This window comes from Culex pipiens, chromosome 2, assembly GCF_016801865.2.
Source record: "Culex pipiens pallens isolate TS chromosome 2, TS_CPP_V2, whole genome shotgun sequence".
Taxonomy (NCBI): Eukaryota; Metazoa; Arthropoda; class Insecta; order Diptera; family Culicidae; genus Culex; species Culex pipiens.
This window is the reverse complement of record NC_068938.1, coordinates 81,499,265-81,509,604: the sequence shown is the minus strand read 5'-3', so window position 1 is coordinate 81,509,604 and position 10,340 is coordinate 81,499,265. Positions and strand designations below refer to the sequence as shown.

The following is a 10,340-nucleotide window of genomic DNA, read 5'->3' as shown; positions in this document are numbered from 1 at the left end:
CATTTCGAAAAAAATAGTTTCAGGAATGGACAATCAAGAGAACGAAAAAAACATTTTTTAGTTTAGTTGGCAGCTCAAGCTGGGTAAACGCATATATGAGCTTGACATTTCGGTAGGTTTCCCATACTGATGGACTACATATTTCGTGGTGTAAAATCACATAAAATAATGCAATATTTATTTTATACGCAGCTGGATCACTACTTTTTTAGCTGTGTAGGCTTGCTGTTTTTACATATGGGACGGACTCGATTAGAGCGGCAGTGTGGTTTGAATTATTTTAAGAAAATCTAACCAAAATCACATTAACAATACAACTGAGCTGTCAAAATTGTATGAAGACTTGTATGGTTGAACCAATGCCACAAAATCATCCCGGTACGAGAATCGAACTCACGGCCTCTGAATTGAAAATCCAGCACGCCGCAAGTCGAAACCCATCTCCAACCGGTCAGTATTCCCAGTGAGTAGATTTAATCTTTGAAGGGATCTGACTTGAAAAAAAAAGGGTTTTTTGGTCAAACATAAAGACCCCAAAAAGTTTTGGACATTGCAAAAACACATAAAATAAAAATTCACGAAATCTGCCAATTAAGAAGCGGACTGCTCAATGAGCTTTCAATTCAGCCCATTTTAAATACAATTTGTTTTTTTCCAGCGACATGTTCAGACTCCATTTTGAATAAAAAATGGAAAATAAAAATTATGGATTTTTACAGATAACCAAAATTTTAAAACACTTAGCTCAAGCTGTTACCCAGGTCACACTGCATGGATTTGGCTCAAGTATAAACACTGTTGCTTTTCCTTATTGAATCAACCATCAAATATTCGGACCTATTCTCAAAACTTTTTGCAAAACGAATAACGAATAGTTGCTTTAATTTGTAAGAAAATCAAGAAATTTTTAATTTGGTTCAGAATGTATTTTGTATACCATTTCAATTACCAAAAAAAAGTGCTGTTCTAAGATTAGTTCATAAAAAAACAATACATCAAATATATTACAAAAAATATCGAAAGTAGTTTGCTTAAAACACCACTAAGATTTTTTTTAAATTATCTTAGACAGCTTGCATTTGTTATTATTTTTTAAAATAAAATCGAATCTAATATTTTTGGTGGGTGCCTGGTAGGTACCTTCTTCCCTACTAACTTGAAATGAGTTACATAAAAAAACTAATACTTGAGGAATCATATGCTCGGAAACCACGGTAATTAATGAATAAGACCCCAACAGTGTTAAAATTTAAATCCGGAATTGAATCAGACATATTCAATCTGCACCGATCACTCAGGTATTAGTTATTCAAAAATCTTATTATCTTATATTTTGTTTCATTTTTCTAAACGTGAAATAATTAGACCCGTTTTTTTTTTTGTTTGGTCGTTATGAGGACCATCGCCGTGATAGGGTGGTAAAAAAATCAATTTTCATCAAATTTCGCATAAAAAACAAATTAAAAAAAACATGACTCCACGCCATTTCAACCGATTTTACTTCTCTTGGACGTAAATGAACCGGGGACCGTGGTGTAGGGGTAAGCGTGATTGCCTCTCACCCAGTCGGCCTGGGTTCGATCTCAGACGGTCCCGGTGGCATTTTTCGAGACGAGATTTGTCTGATCACGCCTTCCGTCGGACGGGGAAGTAAATGTTGGCCCCGGTCTAACCTAGAGGTTAGGTCGATAGCTCAGTCCAGGCGTAGGAGTCGTCTCCCTGGGTCCTGTACCGGTGGAGTCGCTGGTAGGCAGTTGGACTCTCAATCCTGTAACTTACGGGTTGCTCCGACTCATAAATGTCGTTGAGACCTTCTGACCACAAGTGCCTCAAGGTCGGCACGCCTCTAGATCAAGTCGCGGGTAGCTTGGGGAATGCTGGGATACCAATGGAAACTCCAGTGTGTGCGGGTCAGAAACACACTTTATTTCTCCTTCTTCTACAGTGCTTTATTCCTCCCACTTTCTTAATCCTACACTGACCTGACCTTTCACTTCTTCTTCTTCTCCTCTCTTCGGGGCCTCGTCGTCGACCGCAGCACTCCAGCGACGTCGGTACTTCACCTTCCGCTTCCTGCTCTCCTCTCCTTCCGCTTCAACCTCTGCTCTCACTTCTGCTACCAACTCTCTCTCTCTTGGCGTACGGCTAGGCCGTTCGTCCTCGCACGGGGTGGTACTGGCGCTCCGGCGCGATCGTCGATGGACCCGTTAAGCGGCTCGTCCTGTCCTCCGCCACCGATGGTTACGGCAGTGGCCTTCGGATTACCGTCGAGGGTATCCGGACTCCCGGACTACGGCACAGGTACGAGCTGTTCGGCTTCTGCGGCGACTCGGATGTAGCGCGAGCAGCGATGGAATAATCATCATCAAAAGAAAATCATTGGACGTTCATCAAGAGAAAAAATCCGAAGGGAGCATGGCTCTTCTCTCTCGCGCACGAAAGATCGGTAAAAAGAATCTAAAAAATCATCATCTTGATTATTCGGCGGAATATCTTTTTCACTACTACACTTGCAAGTGTAACGTCACACGTCGAAATATAACCTGTCACATTTTGTAGATGGGCAATGTGTGTAAACAAAGTGAAATAATTATTTTTAAGTAGTGCTGACAAGAAAATTCACAAAAAATCATCAGCAGATTGATTTTCTTGGAGAAGTTCGGGAGCGATTTTCTTTTGCGTGATTTGCCTCCTCTCTCTTTCGCGGGTGAAGTAAGTTCGCAAGCGAAATTGATTTTTTTGCGATTATTCCATCCCTGAGCGCGAGTCTCCGGATGGTGCACTTGGCCGTAATGGCTATGCCAAAGCACAAGGGGTCCTGGTGGAAAACGTTTGAGGTTAGGGATATCGTGACGGTTGGGTTTTGGGGTTTGGTAGGGGGACAATAGGGCACTCGAGGAAGGCTGCTGGCATACCTGGTGTCCTCCTAATCCACACGGGAACAATTCGGCTTCTCCTGAAGCCTTGGGGTGGCACAACTAGCACTTTTGTTGCACTTTAAAAGTTAACTTCACTTTCGGGCACAGCAGTGGAAAAAGCGTTCCAACTGCTCGCGATGGTGTCGTCCGGGAAATAGACCGAGTTCGTGGATCAACTCGACGATGGCGGTCCTTGCTACCCTTCGTCTCCACCTCTTCCGTCATGCCTTTACCCCTGACCTCCATTCACCCTGTCACGACTCCTTCGCTACCCCACCCACTGTTGCCTGAGTACTCTGGTGGTGGGTTGCGGTAGCTCGTTGGTAGCGCTAGCTGCACACTGGGACGTCGCTGGTATTGGCGCTGTGCTGGGTCCTCGTTGAAGAAAACCACCGGATACCCAACACCTCCCAAGCTAAGGTTTTTATTAACGAACACTACTACAGACGATCTCGTAGAACTTCACGAGTGAAGTCCCTACGGTTACAATCCAAAGGTCGTCAGTTCGAATCCCGGGATGGATGGAAGCTTAGGTGTAAAAAGAGGTTTGCACGACGGGGTGGGAAAGGGGGTGGGGAAGGATCGAGATTTTCAAAAAAGTGTCCACGTGGTTTGTGGATTTCGAGATACGATTTTTTGAAAATCAAGGCTGGGGTCAAACTTAAACTGGTTGATTGATTAAGTGCTATTATTTTTGGGGTGTGTGAAACTTTTTTTTTTTTTTTTTTTTTTAAAGTTTGTAACTAAATGTACTTGTGTTTTCAATAAAATGTTTTTGTTTTGATATTTCGAAAATGGTGACATGTAATCTGAACATTGCATGTTACGACGTAATTTTATCTTTAATTTGAGAGGTGAATAATGAAAAATCGTTAAGAGCCAGAATTTTATCATTTCAATGAAAAAAAGTGTAAGAAAATGTTTCACGAAAATTCAAATTATCTTTGAATATACCCGAACATGCTTAAATGATTCCAAACGCAGAAGAGGGTTGGTCGACAAAAGCTTTGTAACATATTTTCAACAGCCTTCTTCCTCCGATTTCAATATTTTGTTGGTAGTCAGATTCGTTATCCAACTGTCATGAGTTCGAATCTCGAGGGAAGGTTTCTAAGTGCAAAGTAATTTTGAGGGTTAGTTCATAAAAGGGTTATTATGACTTTCATATTATTATAGATTTCTATCTATGTCAAGTTTGAATGTTTTATAAATATTTCCAGAAATGTTTTTAGTTTCACTCACATTGAAACGTGTGAAATTGTTTTTATTATTATGATTTTTGAACAAAATATTTGTGTCCTAAAATGTGGATCAAAATATTGATAAATCATTAGTTTTTAATAAAAAAGTATAGAATATTAGCATAAAAAAGTTTAAAATAAATCTTAATTTTGAAAAAGTATAGAATCATTTTACAAGTGGTCAACGGGCCATTTTACATGATCATTCAAAATGGGTCCGCGGGCCAAAAAACATCACATCGCGGGCCACGTTTGGCCCGCGGGCCATACTTTGGTCACCCCTGGTTTAAAATGACCAATGTATGAACCATGGCATAGGTCACCCTAATGACCAAAAAAAAAAACGGTTCTGATTATTTTGGCCAAGGAACACCAAGTCCAATTTTGGACCGATCGGACAACCTTTTTATTTGAATCGTGCCGTGGGGAATAGCTGTATAAACCATTTTCTAGCTCAGTTTACAGTTTACAGACCTTTATATTAAGTATTTCGATTATTCAATTTATGCAGAAGTGTAGTCCAATATACTCAGATAATCATCTAATATCTATCGCCAACCACGTTCCCCCACTAAATTGTCTTAAAAACAAACAACACGCACAGAACGCAACACAGCGGCAAATCGTCCGCCGTTCAGATAGAAGACACGCGATGGCGGGAAACCAGAAAAAAAATCACCGTGCAAAACCTTCGAATCGACAGCATCGGAAATGTGCTGCTGCTCCACAGGTTGAAATAATTGGGGACCAAACAACTTCCGGACGGTGGGTGTACGAGTAGTGGAAAATCGTTTTGAGCCAGCAGTGCGACGAGCGCGACGCGATATTGAACCCATGATTAGAATTTTTATGCGGCGAATGCTCTTCATTCCAGTGATTTTCCCTAAATTGTGTCTCTGTTGTGGTATGTGGGACATTTTCCGACCCGTCCGAAAAACGGATCGATGCTGAACCTACAGAGGCAGATGACAAGAGAAATGCCATGCCATGAACTAAGCCACAAAATTTGCAGAATATCCACTAGAGGATAAGTGAGCTCATCTTCATCCCTTCTTTCAGCAGTAGTGATACTTGACGAATGCTTTGCATCACAACGAGAGCAAATATACACAAAAAAAGAGTGCACTTGGCGTTGTCGTCCTCGGAGAATGGGTATTGTGGCCCTTTTTTACGGAAGTTCTTGTACCAGCACCCTGTGCAGTACTCGGTGGAGGAATCCTTGTGATGATTTATTCGAAAAATGTGCAAAATGAAACACTTTTCAATATTGAAACAACACCCGCAGCATTCAAATGAGAAGGAAGACCATCCAAGCTGCATTTTATTCGAAGAATAATTGCCAAAAGAGTTTTACCATAAAAAACCAAAGATGCCATAACGGGAATCGATCCCTCGACCTTTGACTCAGTCATGCAATGTCTTTACAGTGAAGTCCAAATGCCGCGAGCAGAATTTAGTCCATTTTCTCTCGGAAAAATCTGTGCCCTTTTTACCGTCTCAATCGTCGGCTGTGGGTGTAAAGTACCAAATTTCCCCTAAAATTCAACCACCGTGCACTCACCGGGTGCTGCCAAAGTGGGAGAGCTCTGGAAAAGAGTAACTTTCTCGAAACAATGCACACCGACATCGATGATGACGGTGATGGAGCAGCATCGATGCATGTGCAGCTTTTGTGACGATTTACAGCCAAAGGATTGGAAGACACGTGCGGTGGGAGGGGGAAGCTTTCAAGGTTTTGTTAGGCTAGTTTTCAATGTCATTCTTTGAAATTGGTCCAGGTGAAAGCTGTCAGGCAGAAGTTTTGCAGAGCAAAAAAAGAACAAAGCGTTGGGGAGCCGGGGATTACTTTTACATCACGGGGAAATAAAACAATGCATCTTTATTGATGTGTGCACGTGTCACTTGTGCTAGAGAGAAGTCCCATTTTCTATTCTTGTTTTCCATTAACAATGTCCAATAAAGAAAATTGTAGAGATTTTTCATTTCAGCCTTTGGAAATATATTTTTCAGAGATGGACAAGGATAAACACTATTAAAAAAAGGAAAATGTTCAGAAATTTCAGCGTGAAAATTGCTCTAACTTGAAAATGGCGCATTTTATCAAAAATCGAAAGAGTAATTTTGAGTCCAAATTCAGTATTACCACAAAAATTTTTTTTTGGGAATTTTGAACTGCACCTCGTTTTTTTTTGTTTTCAAATCAAAACCTCATTGACATTAATGAAAATATCACTAAATTTCTGAAAGATATTAATGTAGAAACTGCCTTTCTCAAGTCCATTTAAATAAACTTTATAAATTATTCACACAACTGTTCCTGCAAAAACTCATACCCGAGCATGGGTAAATAACAAGGGAAATGCGTAATAATACCTTTCTCTGGTATCAATACCAAATTTTTGTATTCCTGGACCCTTCAAAATTTGTCTTAAGGATTATGCAAGAGCAAAATGTGGTATCATACCAATTTAAGGTATTGTTTTGATATTGCAAAATTGCAGAATTTGTCAATGGTCGAACACCACATTTTGGTATTCTTTTGGTATAACAGTATTTTATCAAATTCCTCTGAAACTATGGGAAAATTTTGACCAATTTTGACAAAATAATTAATTTTGCGCTAAAATGATGTCTCAAAGCGAATGCTTTCATTGAAAACCGGAAATTTCAAACTTGATTTTAAACATTTTTGATATACCCCCTAAAGAAATTACTTGAAATTGTGGAAAATTTTCTAAGTCAGGATGGCACATTTTGGTATTATTTTGGTATTACAGTATTTTATCAAATTCCTCTGAAACTATGGGAAAATTTTGACCAATTTTGACAAAATAATTAATTTTGCGCTAAAATGATGTCTCAAAGCGAATGCTTTTATTGAAAACCGGAAATTTCAAACTTGATTTTAAATATTTTTGATATACCCCCTAAAGAAATTACTTGAAATTGTGGAAAATTTTCTAAGTCAGGATGACACATTTTGGTATTATTTTGGTATTACAGTATTTTATCAAATTCCTCTGAAACTATGGGAAAATTTTGACCAATTTTGACAAAATAATTAATTTTGCGCTAAAATGATGTCTCAAAGCGAATGCTTTTATTGAAAACCGGAAATTTCAAACTTGTTTTTAAACATTTTTGATATACCCCCTACAGGAATGACTTGAAATTGTGGAAAATTTTCTAAGTCAGGATGGCACATTTTGGTATTATTTTGGTATTAAAGTGTTTTATCAAATTCCTCTGAAACTATGGGAAAATTTTGACCAATTTTGACAAAATAATTAATTTTGCGCTAAAATGATGTCTCAAAGCGAATGCTTTTATTGAAAACCGGAAATTTCAAACTTGATTTTAAACATTTTTGATATACCCCCTAAAGAAATTACTTGAAATTGTGGAAAATTTTCTAAGTCAGGATGCCACATTTTGGTATTATTTTGGTATTGAAAGGTTTCATCAATGTTCTCTGAAACTATGGGATTTTTTTACCAATTTGGACAAGATAATAAATTTTGCGCTAAAATGACTTGAAAAAAATAATTTAAAGCTGGTTTTAACATTTTTTTATATACCCATTAAGATTTTTTTTTTAAAATCGTTGAAATTTCTCTAATTTGGGATAACTAAATACTTTGAAAAACGAGTCAATCAACAGATTATTGAATTTTGGTGAATTTCAAACCAGTTTCATTTTAATAACACTTATTTTTCAATCTTGTTATTTTTCAGAAGCTTCAAGAACTTCAAGCACAGGTCGTTCATCAATGACAAATGCATTCGGTGTGGTGAAGAATATCACTAAGAACAACATGGAATCATCAGGTGAGTAGATTTGGCTGTTGCATTTGGATCATTACCGTTTTTTACTAACTGCAACTGTTGCACTAAAAATGGTATGAAAATACCAAATTTTGGTATTGCTTGTGCAAATACCAGCGACCAAAATGTGCTCTAGGCTGCCCAGTAATAGATGGAAAAATACCTTGAAATCATACCAAAATCATGTATGTGGAAGATCACAGGAATACCAAAATATGATTTTCCAAGGGCGCGGGAATACCTAAAATTAAAACCATGGCAATACCAAGTTTTGGTATTCAAGCAATGTTCAAAAATCCAGAAAACCTCAACTTGGTATTGAAATGATTTTATTTTGTGGTATTATTTTACCTTTGGAATAACATGGTTTGGTATTGTTGTGCCCTTCCACATACAAGATTTTGGTATGATTGTATGGTATTTTACCATCTATTACTGGGCAACCAAGGGCACATTTTGGTCGCTGTTATTTGCCCAAGTAATACCAAAAATTGGTATTCCCGTGTTATTTACCCCTGCTCGGGTAGCAACCAATTTTTTTTTCTTGTTGAAAAGAATGGAAACCCGAGCAGGGGTAAATAACACGGGAATACCAATTTTTGGTATTACTTGGGCAAATAACAGCGACCAAAATGTGCCCTTGGTTGCCCAGTAATAGATGGTAAAATACCATACAATCATACCAAAATCTTGTATGTGGAAGGGCACAACAATACCAAACCATGTTATTCCAAAGGTAAAATAATACCACAAAATAAAATCATTTCAATACCAAGTTGAGGTTTTCTGGATTTTTGAACATTGCTTGAATACCAAAACTTGGTATTGCCATGGTTTTAATTTTAGGTATTCCCGCGCCCTTGGAAAATCATATTTTGGTATTCCTGTGATCTTCCACATACATGATTTTGGTATGATTTCAAGGTATTTTTCCATCTATTACTGGGCAGCCTAGAGCACATTTTGGTCGCTGGTATTTGCACAAGCAATACCAAAATTTGGTATTTTCATACCATTTTTAGTGCAACAGTTGCAGTTAGTAAAAAACGGTAATGATCCAAATGCAACAGCCAAATCTACTCACCTGATGATTCCATGTTGTTCTTAGTGATATTCTTCACCACACCGAATGCATTTGTCATTGATGAACGACCTGTGCTTGAAGTTCTTGAAGCTTCTGAAAAATAACAAGATTGAAAAATAAGTGTTATTAAAATGAAACTGGTTTGAAATTCACCAAAATTCAATAATCTGTTGATTGACTCGTTTTTCAAAGTATTTAGTTATCCCAAATTAGAGAAATTTCAACGATTTTAAAAAAAAAATCTTAATGGGTATATAAAAAAATGTTAAAACCAGCTTTAATATTTTTTTTTCAAGTCATTTTAGCGCAAAATTTATTATCTTGTCCAAATTGGTAAAAAAAATCCCATAGTTTCAGAGAAAATTGATGAAACCTTTCAATACCAAAATAATACCAAAATGTGGCATCCTGACTTAGAAAATTTTCCACAATTTCAAGTAATTTCTTTAGGGGGTATATCAAAAATGTTTAAAATCAAGTTTGAAATTTCCGGTTTTCAATAAAAGCATTCGCTTTGAGACATCATTTTAGCGCAAAATTAATTATTTTGTCAAAATTGGTCAAAATTTTCCCATAGTTTCAGAGGAATTTGATAAAACACTTTAATACCAAAATAATACCAAAATGTGCCATCCTGACTTAGAAAATTTTCCACAATTTCAAGTCATTCCTGTAGGGGGTATATCAAAAATGTTTAAAAACAAGTTTGAAATTTCCGGTTTTCAATAAAAGCATTCGCTTTGAGACATCATTTTAGCGCAAAATTAATTATTTTGTCAAAATTGGTCAAAATTTTCCCATAGTTTCAGAGGAATTTGATAAAATACTGTAATACCAAAATAATACCAAAATGTGCCATCCTGACTTAGAAAATTTTCCACAATTTCAAGTAATTTCTTTAGGGGGTATATCAAAAATGTTTAAAATCAAGTTTGAAATTTCCGGTTTTCAATGAAAGCATTCGCTTTGAGACATCATTTTAGCGCAAAATTAATTATTTTGTCAAAATTGGTCAAAATTTTCCCATAGTTTCAGAGGAATTTGATAAAATACTGTTATACCAAAAGAATACCAAAATGTGGTGTTCGACCATTGACAAATTCTGCAATTTTGCAATATCAAAACAATACCTTAAATTGGTATGATACCACATTTTGCTCTTGCATAATCCTTAAGACAAATTTTGAAGGGTCCAGGAATACCAAAATTTGGTATTGATACCAGAGAAAGGTATTATTACGCATTTCCCTTGTTATTTACCCATGCTCGGGA

General features: G+C 37.1%; 1 protein-coding gene across 7 annotated transcripts in view; it reads right to left on the bottom strand.

Annotated features, from left to right (window-relative positions):
• Positions 1-10,340, bottom strand: part of LOC120423664 (protein rolling stone) — a 131,040-nt gene that overhangs the window by 59,861 nt on the left and 60,839 nt on the right. The gene's annotated exons all lie outside the window — the stretch shown is intronic.